Source organism: Cotesia glomerata, linkage group LG3 (genome assembly GCF_020080835.1).
Source record: "Cotesia glomerata isolate CgM1 linkage group LG3, MPM_Cglom_v2.3, whole genome shotgun sequence".
Taxonomy (NCBI): domain Eukaryota; kingdom Metazoa; phylum Arthropoda; class Insecta; order Hymenoptera; family Braconidae; genus Cotesia; species Cotesia glomerata.
This window is the reverse complement of record NC_058160.1, coordinates 13,596,911-13,612,251: the sequence shown is the minus strand read 5'-3', so window position 1 is coordinate 13,612,251 and position 15,341 is coordinate 13,596,911. Positions and strand designations below refer to the sequence as shown.

Sequence of the window (15,341 nt, the reverse complement as noted above, 5' to 3'; positions counted from 1 at the left end):
CCACAATATTGCTTTTCTCAGAGTTGTTTGGGTCATTGAGGCCGACATGCCTGGTGATTCGTTAGCTCACCTATATGCTGTAGTGATAGATGAAACCAATTTTCTAAGCTCATGATGGAGATTCTTCTTGTCTTTTAATAACTCGGCTAACTCTTCGATCTTGGCCATTGTCTGTACCGACTGTTGGCCTGTAACGGTCGGTACAGAGTTGATTCTTCCTCGGTAGGTTTGATTAGTGACAGGAGCAAAAGGTCCTCCACTTTTTGGAGGAATATTGCTCAGCTGTCCGTTCTCTGCCATCTGGGCTGATTTCGTACTCCCTATAACCTTGCTAGCATTGCTAGACAGCAGAGCCATGGGGTCTACTCCGCTCTTCAAACGGTCGCTTGATAATGACGAGTTTAGGCCCGTTTGCACGCCTTCCCTCGCCGGCACTGAGATATCCCCCCTCTGCACCGTAGACGATGTTTGAAATTGATCTGGCATTTTCATATCATCTTTTGCTTGGATTCAGTCCACCCCGAGTATATTATTTCCTCGGTACCCGACGCATCTGGCGTGCAGATATGCCGGGCATTCCCCTATCCGCCATCTGGGGAGGCGCTCTATGTGGGACCCAGCAAGCCCGACACGAAGTGTGTGTGTGTGTGTGTATGTGTTTTTTTTTTTTTTTTTTCCTTAGGGGTGGGGAATCCTTTTTACGGATTCTAGGCATAGCTGTTTGGCCTGGATATGTGGCGACTCGACGCAGCGTCATACTAAAACTCAACGCTGACGTCCCTACCCACTCAACCCTAAACCCCTTTCTCTTCTATCCTCTGATCCCCCATGGTACTGCCGTAAGGCATTTCTTCGCGGGGGGGGGGGAGGAATTAGCTGCCGCTCTTCCTTCTGGTGGCTAAGATGTTATTTCTTCCTTCTAGATTCTGTCTTTCGCTCTTTTCCTCTCAATGGATCGCAACTCTGTAAGCACTTTTGTAGCAAAAGTGCTTGTGGCGTTCCAAGCAGCTTCTGACGACAACATTGCTTCTACCATTGACTCTGGTTGGGTTCTCTTTTTCAAAATCTTCTCTAACTCATCACGCTGTTGGTTGAAACGTAGACACACAAAGAAAACATGCTCCGCATTTTCATTGACCCCTGGACAGGACGGGCACGCTGGGGTATCATCGTGCTTGAAGCGGTGAAGATACTTCCGGTAACATCCGTATCCTGATAACATCTGCGTTAAATAATAGTTGATCTCACCGTGACTCCGGTTGAACCACACATCAATCCGAGGTATGAGACGGTACGTCCACCGACCTTTCTCTGCAGCATTCCACTCGTGTTGCCATCTTGCGATGCTGTGTTGCCATTCTTCCCTTCTAAGTTCTTCAGGGCTCAGTGTGGTTGACCTTTTTCGTTGATATAGGTTCCGTCTTTTGTGTGTGTGTGTGTGTGTGTGTGTGTGTGTGTGTGTGTGTGTGCATGTGTGTGTGTGTGACTCACTTATAACATTTGAACAACTAAACCGATCGGAATCTACTAAATGGCGTTCTAAACAGTTCCCTCAAACTTAGATTTCCTGTGAATTTGAATCGATTCGGACTGATAGATTTTGAGAAATTTTAAAAAATCAAAAAAAAAATGAGAGAAAATGTTTTTTTGAAAGTGGTTTTTTTGGAATAGCTTTTAAACGACTTTGTCGATCATCTTCGAAAACTAATTCGCCCTTGAGCTTGAGAAACCACGCCGATCGTCGCTAATCCGGTCAAAATCGGTTGATTCGTTCGAGAGATATCGTGAACGACAGAAAACCAAAAAAAGTGTTTTTTTACATAACTTCGTCATTTCTTCTCGGATCGTTTTTGATGACAGAGAATAATTTTTGGAGCTTAAAAAACTGCGTTGAAGTTCGCCAAAAATGTAAACACCTGTTGATTGGTTCGAGAAATATCCTCGATAAAATATTTGGAAACAAGTGTTTTTTTAACATAACTCTGACATTTTTTGGAATAACTTTTAAACAGATGCACTGATCAATTTCAAAAACTTATAAGCTACTAGCATGAAAAAATTACGTCGATAGCCGTCAAGCTGGTCAAAATTGGTCAATTCGTTCAAGAGATATCATGAACGAAAGAAAACCGAAATAGCGTTTTTTTGGAATTACTCCAAATTTCCTAGTTTTATCAATTCAACCTTGAAGATTCTCTATGAAACTAAAAAAATTGCGTTGAATGCTGCCAACCGCGTGAAAATCAGCTGATTCATTCAAAAGTTAGTGCAGTTTGAAAATTACAAAAATATTGTTCTATGAAACTTCTATCAGACTTTTGAGCTCAAAGAGCGCAAAAGCACAGAAAAGCTATCTTTTTAAGATCGAAGAGCTTTAAATAACTCACAAATTGTATTTTTGAGCTAGGAGAGCTCAAAAATATCATTAGTGCAGTTTTATGCATCTAAGTATGGAATTAGCGGGAAGTAGCACGGATGGCCTTCAGGGTCTACCGTTTTTCTAATTTTTTCGATTTTTTTTCGACAACGATATCTCACGAACGTGTCAACCAATTCTGACGCTTTTGGTGGCGATCAATGCGAGTTTTGAAGGTTAAGAGCTGATTAGTTTTTGAGGTCGATCGGTTCAGCCAATTTGGAGATATTTAAACAAAATAAAAAAGAAAACAGCATTTTTTTTTACTTTTTTTGCAATTTCTTGAAATTTACTGATCCGAATCGGTTTAAACTTACAGGAAATCTAAGTTTGGCAAAGACCTTTCGATTGACACCAACTGTGAACAAATCGGTCAAGCCGTTCAGAAGTTATAAGAGGTTTACATACACACACACACAGCCCGACTCAACTTCAAGCAGCAAGTGGAACACGTCTGTACGAAAGCGTCAGTAGTGAGAGCTAGTCTCTCACGATTGATGTCGAACGTCGGAGGCCCAAAGCAGAGCAGGAGGCTACTATTGTCATCAGTAGTCACATCGGTGCTCACCTACGGAATATCCATTTGGGCTGACGCACTAGAGGTGCAAGATTCATGGAGAAAAGCTGGACCAATATATCGTATGAGTGCCCTACGAGTTGCAAGCGCCTTTCGAACAATATCAGAGGAAGCAGTGTGTGTCATTTACGGAACTTTGCCGCTCAGAGTCCTAGCTGAGGGAAGACGGAACCTTTACCAACGAAAGAGGACAACCACACAAAGTGCCGAGGAGCTCAGAGCTGAAGAACGGCATCGCACGATGGCAATTGCAGTGGGACGCCGCGACAACAGGGAGATGGACACACACCGTCTCATACCGAAGATCGACGTTTGGCTAAACCGAAGTCATGGCGAGGTCAATTACTATCTGACGCAGTTGTTGTCAGGACATGGATGTTTTCGGACGTATCTTCACCGCTTCAAGCATGATGATTCACCGGAGTGCCCGTCCTGCCCAGGAATCAATAAAGACGCGGAGCACGTTTTCTTTTAGTGCCCACGATTTTACCCACAGCGAGATGAGCTGGAGATGATCCTAAAGAAGAAAATCCAACCAGAGACAATAGTAGAAGCAATGTTGTCATCAAGAGCCTCCTGGAACGCCATCAGCACATTTGCAACAGAAGTCCTTATGGACTTGCGTTCCATCGAAAGAAGAAGAGCAAATGACAACAACTAGAAGAAAGGTAAAATAACACCTTAGCTACCAGAAGAAAGAGCAGTAACTAGATCCTCCCCTCACGAAGTAATGCCTAACGGCGGTTTCCATGAGGGATTAGGGGAAAGAGAAAAAGGGGCTTAGGGTTTAGTGGGTAGAGGCGCTAGCGTCCAGTCGCCACATCCAGGCCAAACAACTATGCCTAGAATCCGTAAAAAGGATTCCCCCCCCCCTTAAAACAAAAAAAAAAAACACACACACACACCCACACACACATGTCATGAACGGAGTTTGTGATGGGGCGTAAAGGCTATGAAATAATTTCAAAACCTAACCACAAATTTCCATACGATAATTCAATTAATTTTTATAACTTTTATAAGAGTATATAGAGCGGTTCATATACCGTATTATTTCCAAATTTTACTATGATTACGAATAGTGATTAAGAAATTTGAAAGGATATTAGGATCTTGCTGACTTCAGCCTCGTGAAGCCTATTTTATTGTTTATGAATTCATGGAAATTAACTCTAAGTAAATTAAAAATAAAAGAAAGATTTAGAATTTTTAGTTGTTTAAGTTTATTTTGGTGACAAACTTGTACACTTTTAGAAAACAGGATATTAATCATGCATTAAAATGTTATTATATGTTACAATGGAAAAATATTAGAATCAAATAAATGAATAGGTTACCTTTTATTGACTTGTTGCTACCTACTGAGACAACGTAAACGTACTAGGGCAACGGCTTGAAACACTTTTACTAATGTTTACTTTAAGCTAGACTTCGCGTTTCGCGATAATTTAACATGCGCCCTTTTTGGCGGAAATTATAATAGATTCAACGCTTTTTTGCGGAATATTTAAATTGTCAACGCTTTTCGCGGAAATTAATACACACAAAGAAATAAAAAAAAAAACTATTTATACTATAATCTGCTTCACGTTTCCGACCAAATAAATTGCTGACTGATCAGTGATGCAGCTATTTGAATTGGATTGTTTCGCCGTGCAAAACTCACTTCTATATCGGTTCAAGGTACCTCGATCACCGGGAATAGAATGCTCTAGTGATAGCAGATTACGATAGTGCTTCAAAAATTTGAGAAAAAGCCTAACCACGAGCATCGAAATAATGCCCGGAGCAAAATAAAGACAGTCGGCGTCAAGAACGTCGAGACTTCCGAAGATTACTGTAGATTGATTTGTTATAATCTTTACCGAGCTCATAAAAGGACATCAATTTCGATGTACTGGGAAAACAGATGGTACCTATGCATTATAGAAAATTCTAGAAGTTTCGATAAAATGACTCAATTTCATGTGAGTTTCACGTGATATTGAGTAACTACCGAACATGCACTAGAACTAGGCCATAGGCAAATACAGGTGCTAAGGGCGACACGATTCTTTACCGGAAACTCGAAGTCTAACCGTTTTTCAAGAAAATATAACAAAATATTGAAATTAATTCCGTCAGAAAATAGCATCAAGTGTACAGCTATTATAATATTCAATAAATGTATCGACCACTCAAATAAATAAGTAACTTAAAATTAAGAAATACTAAACTTAGAAAATGAAATAGTACATTAGATATTAAAAATTTTATGGGAAAGAAAAAAACAAAAATTTTTAATTTTAGCAGACGTCACACACACATACACATGCACACACACACAAACACACACACACGCACATACATACATACGTACAGGCATACGGACATCATCGCGAAAACATTCAGGGAAGCTTCCTAGGACCTCAAAACGTCGAGATCCAATGAGAACTCAATGAGAAATTTTAGTTTTCTTAGCCGAAAGTTAAAAAAATTCTTTCGATTGGAGTTCGAGCAGTGAGTAATAGGAGTAACTACTTCTTCACTTATATCAATAGTTGTATTTGTTAAATTAAATTGTTCAGTTGCTGTTTCAATTATCATTACATCAGCATCATTATTAGCTTGTTTAACCAATATATTTTCAGCAGTAAACTTTTCTTTCAACATTGAAATGAACCGAGATTTGTTGTGACTATTCACAAGAAATTTCTGTTGACTCGTAGAAACTGTCATAGATTAATCAAATAAAATATCAGAAGATGAAGATGTTGCAGAAGTTCTACAACATTGTTCTGCGGCATCAATATTTCTCGTAAAGTCATTGTAGCCATCATATATGATAGTAACTCTGGGACCAAAATGTCGACGTACATACTAAATGTATCTATCCAAGATAATACTGAATGCTTTTTTGTACCCGACATTCTCATATTTTATAATATTTTAGATGTGTAAGTTACACTGACTGATATAACGATATTTTTACTTATATTACAGCTCCAGTGATGTATATACATGGTGTACTTATACATATTATGACGATTACTACTCTTTCAAGTTTTTGAATCGTTATATTTTAAAAAAGGTGGCTTTTAGTATGGGGGCGTCCATTAATTACGTGAGGCGTTTTTGAAAATTTTTCGACCCCCCCTCCCCCCTTGGTGAGATATCGTAAGATTTTCCTCAAATCCCTCCTCCTCCCCTAATCTCTCGCGAGATTCTTCAAAACTTCGATTTGGATTGTAAACGTGTTGGATTATTGAGAAAAAAAAACTTGTTCTATTACTTTTATTGAAGACTAGCAAAAACAAGCATTTGTAAATATTACCGTAATTTAAAATCACAATCATAAAATTAAATAATGAATATCAAACAAAAATTAAGGAAAGATTTATTCTAATTCAGTCCATGGAGGCTCCTGCACGGCCTCAAGAGTGACTACTGGAACCAACATATCCAAGTGTTTTTCAATAAAATCATCTGCTCCTTCAACTTTGCTCTGAATTAGCCACTCTAAGTCGTTGTTACTCGCGCACAGAAGTTCAGTAGCTCGTATTGTGACAATCCGCGAGGGTCGTGATTTGCGCGTTTGCACAGTACGTGCATGATGGGCCACACGTCGATGTTTGTCGAGTTGAGTTGCACGTGTCGATACAGCTAAACAATCGAGCGCTACTTCGCTGCTCTGCGAAGTTCGGACGAATACGACAAATACTATTTTCTCAGATTTGGCCATATTTTATTCTAGAAATAATTTTTCACGAAATTTTACACCGTTTTCTGCGAGAAAAATAATTATGTGATATTTGTCAAGACCCCCTAAGTGAGATTTGAAAAGACTTAGCTTGATCCCCTCCCCCCTAGAACACCTCACCTAATTAATGGGTGCCCCCTATTGGGAAACCTAAGGGTCTAAGGGTGGGGAGCAATTACATGCCTTTAGTAGTTACCAGACTTCATGTATAATTAGTCACTAAGAATAAAGATTACAGTGCCGACGCGCGTTATACGTTGAATACAGTAGTATCATTTATACGCTATCCTACAGTAAGCTCATTAGGTTATGGGCCCATGCACCAGGGTATAGCTATAAATGTTCAATACACTTAATAAATTTAAGGTTTCTATTATATATAACTCACTGGCAAATAACTCCATTATTTCCTTCTACTCGCATTCCACGCGTTCGAGAATTTAATTATTTACTTGTTGTATTCCATGTATAATCACTTGATACTTCTGAATAAATTAAACTCTTAGCAAATGGATTTTTTTGGCATAGTTCATAAAACGCTGTTAAAGTTGTTCGTGTTGGTGGTTCTGTCGCATCTTTTCGTGCCGTTTCTGTAGTGAAAAATACACGTTATTTATTTTCTAAGTGGACGGATAAATAGAGAACCGGCGGATCTCGATCGTGAATTTGAAAACTTAAAATTCGCCAAATCGCTTCGTTAGTATTAATGTAACGACCCATTTGATACTGTACTATCTCATCATGTTGGGTTTCTTTGGTTATCGTAAAAACAGCCATATGAATGCCTTTATTAATATATTTGCATTCATATTCAATCGATTTGACAGAGCTATAGAATTTAACATTAATATGGGCATTAAACATTTTAGATAAAAGTGGATTGTATGGAGCTACCCATTGATTGTTAATTCGAATTTCTTCATTGCCATGTACTTTAATTTTAGCTGTAAATCCGCCTTGTTCTGGTGGTCGTCATCTGTATTTCGGATATCCGTCTTCACAGACGACTGTTTCGTTCAAAAATGGCTTCGGATAACGCTTCGTACATTTTTCATCTTTCATGCACGGAGAACTTCTATTTAGTTTGTAACAGGGTAAAATTACCCTGAATCGATAAGTCGCCAGAGATCGATGGCTATTCGACGCAGCACTGGCGTGTCTCAATCTTCGGGCCTAAAGAGAGAGTAGGAGGGGGTAGTTTGGGGGTTATTATAGGTGAGCCATGCATTGTGACGGGGAGAAGTAATGTAACCGCCAGACGGAACGTCACAAAAATCAAGAGGGACCGTTCCCCGGAGTAGTTACCAGACGTAAGAAGCCAACAACATCTAGTACTCCAATCTCGAGTAGTGAGTTAGATCGTCGTATATTCAACAAGGTATCAATAATTACTCTGTGGGCTAGGAGTGGACTGCGGGGTTCATACTCGGTTTACTTCTCCTCTGATTAAGGGGTTATATACAGTTAGAATTTACAAAAAATCGATTTTTTTTTATTTTATTTTCTTAATGTAGATATATTCAAGAATACACACAGAAAATTTCATATCGTCCCGGTGAATATTTTCAAAGTTACAAGCAAATTTGAAAAGGCGTTTCAGAGAGCTTGGAAGTACAAGGTCGGAGCGGCAGCGCCTATCTGGAACGCTATCCCTTTTATGCACCTGCCTATTGTAAATTCTCTCTTCTAATGTATTTAGATGTGTTAAGCAACAGTGTGTTAGTGTTTTGCTATACCTGAAATGTAAATTAGTATTTTTCTATCCCAAAACTGGACAATATTTAAGAGTGGTAGTCAGTATAAACAACAAAGCCAAGCAGTAAACTTGTGAGTTTGTTCATATTTTTTTGTGTAATTTTTCGTGAAAATGAAGGCTTCCAGAGAAATGAGAAAATCTCTTAACATGCGTAAGTCGAGAACAAAAAAGCGCAAAAATGTTTTTAATCCAAAAACAGCTGAAACGGATGAAAGTAGTTTCAGTGTTTCGACGAAAAAATTTAAAGAACAAGAGGAAATCTCAGTTCCACGTGATCCGTCTATTGAGTATCGCATTTTAAATTTTATTACAGTATTTGCAGCAATTTCTGAATATGTGAAATGTAAGATCTGTGACGGAAATGTCAAGTTTCAAACTGCTTCTGAACGAGGACTTGGTTTTAAAATTGTTTTGCTGTGTGACAAGTGTGCAGATCGTAACATAAATTCTAATCCTTTTGACGCGCATTCTTACGAAATAAATTGACGATTTTTATTTGTCATGAGAGTCCTCGGATTAGGGTTAAAAGGTGCAGCAAAATTTTGTGGATTAATGGACATGCGAGCCTTTATATCACAGCCCACTTACGATTTGATAATAGATAATATTCACTCCAGTATAAAAACAGCTACCGAAAAACTTTTTCAACAGGCTTGTACTGAAGAAAAACATTTGACTTCCGAACATCAAGGCAATGAAGATTCGACAGAATTAACTGTATTTGGCGATGGTGCAGGGAAAAAGCGAGGGTTTAGTTCCTTGTACGGTGTGACATCATTGATCGGATACTATTCTGGTAAAATCATAGATATTGTTGTGAAAAGTTCCTACTGCAAACAGTGTGAAACTTGGAAGAAGAAACTCAGTACCGAAGAATATAAGGAATGGTATGCAGAACATGAAGATACTTGCACTGCAAATCATTCTGGTTCTTCTGGGAAAATGGAAGTTGATTCAGTCATCGAAATGTTCCAACGTTCATTGAAAAAACTTGGAGTCATGTACAAAAATTACATCGGAGACGGTGACTCCAAAACGTACTCAGGAATTTTAAAGGCTGCACCTTATGGTGATCAAGAAGTTGTATGTGTAGGTGGTTTTAACCAAAACAACAACGAGAGCGACAATCAACTGATTTGGAAAATCTCTCCCAAAATTGTTCCAGCTGGTTCGAAAACTGTGGAAATTGCTGCATACATAGCTGCTGGCATATTTAATGAAGGAAGGGCATCACTATTGTATTATATGAATGCAATAGGAATTACACTTGGCCCCACTGCGCATTCATATGCCGAAAAAGAAGATGAGAAGCGCGTGAGCATTTCCGATCTCAGAGCGCGTGAGAGCACCCGAGATGGAAGAATGGCTCGCAGATAACATCAGCTTGAGTTATTAGAAGCTACTGAATCGGCGGAGGGTGTATTATATGGCCCTGGAATAGACAACTCCATGTAAGTTAAAAAAAAAAAATTTTTATCCCATGTAAAGTGCATTCCAAACTTTAAACGCATTTTTCTCAAAATGGTGTTTTCAAAGTCGGTGACCAACATTACTCGAAAACGGCTGAACCGATTAGTCTCAAATTTTAACACGACCTCCTTAAATATTTTTTAGTAATTAATCGAAGATTTTTTCTCTCCGATAAATATTTTTTTTTTATAAACAATTTAAGGCTGAAATTTCGGTGAAAAATCGATTTTTTTTTAAGAAACCGCCATTTTGTCCCAAAATTTTATTTTGCTTATTTGTATTTGTATAAATAATGCTGTGCCACTGCGCAAGGATGACACGCAAAATCGTGAAGCGTTCCACATTTTTACAAATATAAATAATGCCGTGAAGCGGGAAAAAATAGGAGTTATGGTAATTATTACGTGAAGCGTTCCACATTCACGTAACAGGATATTGGTAGGAAAGGATTGAGAAAGGAATGTGGAGAGGATCATCTTAATGTGAGTTTATAGAATATGCGAGAAAAAATTATTAGATAGCTCGGACTGGGATTCGAACCCAGAACCTTCCGAAGACATGTCGGCTACTCTACCATTTGAGCTATCCGGTCTATACTAAATTTCTTTTCGCTTATTCTATATACATTAAGCCACACCGTCCATCTTACGGCAAGCATTTTTACAAATATAAATAATGCTGTGAAGCGGGAAAGAATAGGAGTTACGGTAATTATTACGTGAAGCGTTCCACATTCCACAACCCAGAACATTTAATGAGATTTTTACCCATTAAAACTACCTCCCTTTAATCCTGTCCCGTGTTAATCCCGTGGGACCGCCGTCAGGCATTACTTCGCGGGGCAAGGAATTTGCTACGGCCTCGTCAGGTGTTCGCTTCGACTCATGTCTCTGCCGTTCTTCGATGCGCAGCTTTTTTAACACTTCTGCTTCGAATTTTTTTACTGCGTTCTATTTGGTTGCTGTTTTGACCATCGACGGAATGATGTTTTCAGGAGTGACTTGTTGGCCTATGATCTCTTGTAGCTGGCATTTCTTGTGTATAAAGCGCGAGCAGGCAAAGGAGACATGATCCGCATCCTCCACAGCTTCGGCGCATATCGGGCATGTTGGACTGTTGTCCAGTTTAAACCGGTAGAAGTACGACCAACAATATCCGTGCCCCGTTAGTAGCTGTATGAGATGGTATCCTACTTGGCCGTGCTGCCAGCTGACCCATTGGTTTAGTGATGGTATCAGACGATTGGTCCATCTGCCTGTAGATGAAGCATCCCAGCGCTGTTGCCAGTGCTGTAATGACGTCGCCTTTTTCTCCTTAATGATGCTTTTCTTTTCTAGTAGGGCCTGCTGTCCCCGATCATAAATCCTGCATCGCTCATCTGCCAGGATCTGTAGCAGTGGTATAATGACTACGCATACTGCTCCGTACGGTATGGTGCGGTACCCTGCAGCAACTTTTAGGAGAGTTCTGTGGTTAACTGCTACCATTCCTCTTCTATATGACGTCACGTTTAGTGCATCGCGCCAGATTGGCACAGCATACAAGAGTATCGACGTCACAACTGATGTCAATAACACTCTTCTAGCCTAGCTGAGGCCCCCAATATTCGGCATAAGTCGCGCCAGTGCCATACTGACTTTCGTTGCTATAGCATGTTTTTCGTGCCGTTTGAAGCTCAGTTTTACGTCGAGCATCACTCCGAGATACCTGATGTTGCGGCTGGGATGAAATCTTACACTTTCCAACGTCCAGAGTGATGACTTCGATCTTCTTTCGGGTCGTAAAGAGTACAGTTTCAGTTTTATAGTGCACGAGCTCCAGACCAACCGAATGCATCCACTATTTTACGGCGTTATATATCTTACCGAAAGTGCAATTACCTCTTCGAAGGTCTTGGCCGTGATAATTACTCGTCGGCGAGTGTCACCATCTCAGCTCGCTGCGGCAGCTTGGTCTTCAGGAGGGTGACGTATATAGCGTACCTTAGCAGAGGCCCCAGTACTGAGTCTTGCAGAACTCCTCCAGAGACTTCATAGTACATGGGACTATTCTCTGTGTCGTACACTAAGCGCTTACTGCTAAAGTAGTTTTTGATTATCGTTTTCAGATAAGTCGGTGTGCCCAGTTCATCTTATGATTTACATATACTGTCCCATATAGCTGAGTTAAATGCATTTTTAACATCGAGCGCCGCCAGCAGACCGTATTTTTTGACTCCTCGGTGCCAGCGAGCTCTTGAAACTGCTTCTTTCATCGTGGCTACCACGTGACTGATGGCGTTTATAGTTGAAAACCCTTTCCTCAAGTCGAATTGGTTTTCTGCCAGGAAGTTCCCAATAGTGGCTTCGATCCGATCATGGATCAACCGTTTGAAGATTGTAACAGGGTAAATTACCCTTAATCGATAAGTCGCCAGAGATCGATAACTTTTCGACTAGCATTTGAGCGCATCGATCTTCGGGCCTAGAGAGAGAGAGCAGGAGGGGGTATTTTTGGGGTCGTTATATAGACGAGCCATGCGTGGTGTCCGGAGAAGTAGTAAAGTGTTGGAACGAGTAACATCAAGAAGTCCAAAGAAGGAAGCGAGTATCAACCATAGAGTTTCTTCAACCAAATTTACACCAGGTATTGAACTTTGGTAATGATGAGCCTTGGGGCCATATACCCGGCTCATCAAACACACTACTTCTCATTTTATTTATTCAAGTTTGGATAATTCAATTGTTTAATAATTTTGCTTAATAATAATTAATTATTTTAATCAATTTAATTTGTTAGCTTGTGAACAATTCCTCCTGGGGATTTTACACCCGAGGAATATTCTAGACCTCCTGGGTTTAGGTCGTGAGTATCTAAATTGTTAATTTAGCTGGTTAATAATTATTAACATCTTAAGATTGGCTAAATTAAATTCATCTTTTGATTAATCAAATTTAATTAATTTCTGAACATCGAGAATTATTCCAATCAGCAACTCACGACTGGTCAAGCTTCGGTACCCGAGGTCGAGCTTAGTACGCTGTAACGAACAACGGAGTCCATTTTGAGCGCGCAAATTCCTTGAGAATTTTGTGACGCAGTAAATTTACAATATTAACAACTGGACTATTATTATAAATTATAACAATTGAATTATCATTTATTAATATTATTTGTTACAAAAAAGTATTATTTATTTAATATAATTTATTGAGAATCGGCTACTGAGTTTCGACGCAATTGAGATCGAATTAACCGTGGATAATTTTTCGTGAATTAATTTTATATTGAGACAAATTGTTTTATTAATTATTTATAAATCGAAAAATTCCACGTGGTTATTTATATATTGAACTATGGAAGACTAAAATTATTATTGGAAAATTAAGTATTGAGAAAATTGCGACGAAATTAGAAATTGAAATAACTGCGGATGATTTTCGGAATTTATTTTTACATCGAGATAAAATTGTTGTTAATTAATTATCCAGTCGACAATAACAATAATAATAATTGTCTAGTCGGAAATTTCACGCGGTTGAATCTTATATTGAAATTGAAGCCTGTAAAAATTATAATAAGTAAAATTTAATACCATTATTCCTGTAGAAATTGTTATAAAACTATTTATTGTGTGGATTACGTCCGAGTAAAAATTTAGTTAATTTTATAAAGAATGTTCTTCGAAAGAATTTAAGTCAATGCGCAGAGTTAAGCTCGTGTTAAATTTGGAATAAAAGAAGCGTCGGTTTTAAGCCGGAAATTTTAAGAAGTAAATTAATTAATCGTGAGGATAATTTATGAGTTTTATTGTAAGCTAATGACTGAGCAATTTTAGTGAAAATCAACGTTGTAAATTTTTGGAGTTAATTTTGTAAAATTTTAATTAGTCAAAAGTAAAGTAGAGTCGGTGTGTGTGGAGAAGAGTGGGTGGTGAGTGGGTGAGTGCTACCAGCATTCCTTCGCATACGATTAGTCTCTTTGCGAGGTGTTTCGCTGGCGTAGAAGCCGTTGTATAGACGCCAAGTGGGGTACAGCGGTAGTAAGGTAGCAACCACGGTATATTCGCTCCATAAGAGGGTACTGTGGGATTAAGCAATTTTTTGTAAGCTCACGGGAGGACATCGGTCTACGTTTAGTCACTGGGTCGACTACTTTCGTGAGCCGAGTTAACGAGCCTTTGCATACGATTAGTCTCTTTGCGGGGTGACAAAGCGGTAGCGTGGAGTTGAGGAGAGTAGTAATAAGTTGTAGCATTAAGTGAGTTAGTTGTAATTGAGTGTGTGAACGTGCAAGCGCATGAGTTGTTAAATTCTTTTGTTAATAAATTTTGGTACCGTTGTTAAATAAAAATTTATTCATTTTCAGAACCACCTTCCCCCAACTCTCTCTTCCCTGTAGATTAATAGAATCAGCTATGGTTTCCGGTTCCAGAAACCGAGATACAAAATCCTGGTGGCGCCTTTGTTAATTTAGAATCATTTTGCTAGGTATTGTTTTATTTCTATTAAATTAATTAAGGGGCCAATGAGCGGAAGGAAAAACCCGTTACAAGATCTTTCCTGCTGTGTCCAACATACACAATGGGCGGTACGACGAGTCTCTGCTTTTTTCAACGCTTCGGGAATATTCCTCCTGCAAGGCTGTACATCCTTAGGAACAATCCAGGAGCAGTTTTATTTGCTGCCCTTGAGCGCAGTGTTGGGAATGTTATCCATTTTTGGCGCCTTGGTGTTGCCCACTTTCTTAGTGGCCCGGAGTAATTCCTCATATGTAATTAGGGAAACAAACTCACGCTCATCTTGTTGCACCTGGCAGTCGTACGCTGGTTGCTGAGGAAACAGTGCAGTTACGATTTTCCTCAACTGGTCTAGGCAAGTAGGTTGTTGCTCGGACTGACTCTTTATCGTAAACATGACAACTGTTGCGTAAATACCACATGTTCGCGCCAGAACATGTGATAAGTTCGAAATCAACCTCACCAGAGGTGCAGCGATTAACGCGCACTCTGCCAGTCAACCCGAAGTCAACAGTTGGCAGCGCACCAACCACCATAATTAGTTTACATGCGGTATACAACACCACGTGAATTCTGTATAACTCATCGCTGCAAGTGCTTTACCAAGGAAATTCAGCATCATTGGTAACGCAGGTACTGTCTTTTTCATATAATAGAATAACTTCTTTCCTAAAAACCTGTCAATTAATAATCATTCATAATTGTCACCTTTGTAACTTCTCATGCCGGTAAACTCTAGATATAAATTTGGTCATTCACTATTGCAATGTAATGAACTCATAATCTGCAGTCACACAGGATTAAATTTATTGTTCATTAATATTTTAATGAGATATGACTCATCATTCAACAATTTAGTAATCAAGTAAAATCTTTATCATACCT

General features: G+C 39.1%; 1 protein-coding gene across 3 annotated transcripts in view; it reads left to right on the top strand.

Annotated features, from left to right (window-relative positions):
- LOC123261658 (neural proliferation differentiation and control protein 1-like) overlaps positions 1 to 15,341 on the top strand; it is a 228,987-nt gene that overhangs the window by 130,157 nt on the left and 83,489 nt on the right. The window contains exon 1 of one of the 3 annotated variants that reach the window (XR_006508722.1): positions 5,427 to 9,939. The exons of the other annotated variants lie outside the window; for them this stretch is intronic. The gene's annotated coding sequence lies outside the window, so the exon portion shown is untranslated. Of the gene's footprint in view, positions 1 to 5,426; positions 9,940 to 15,341 lie in introns of those variants that run through there. 3 annotated transcript variants of the gene reach the window in all.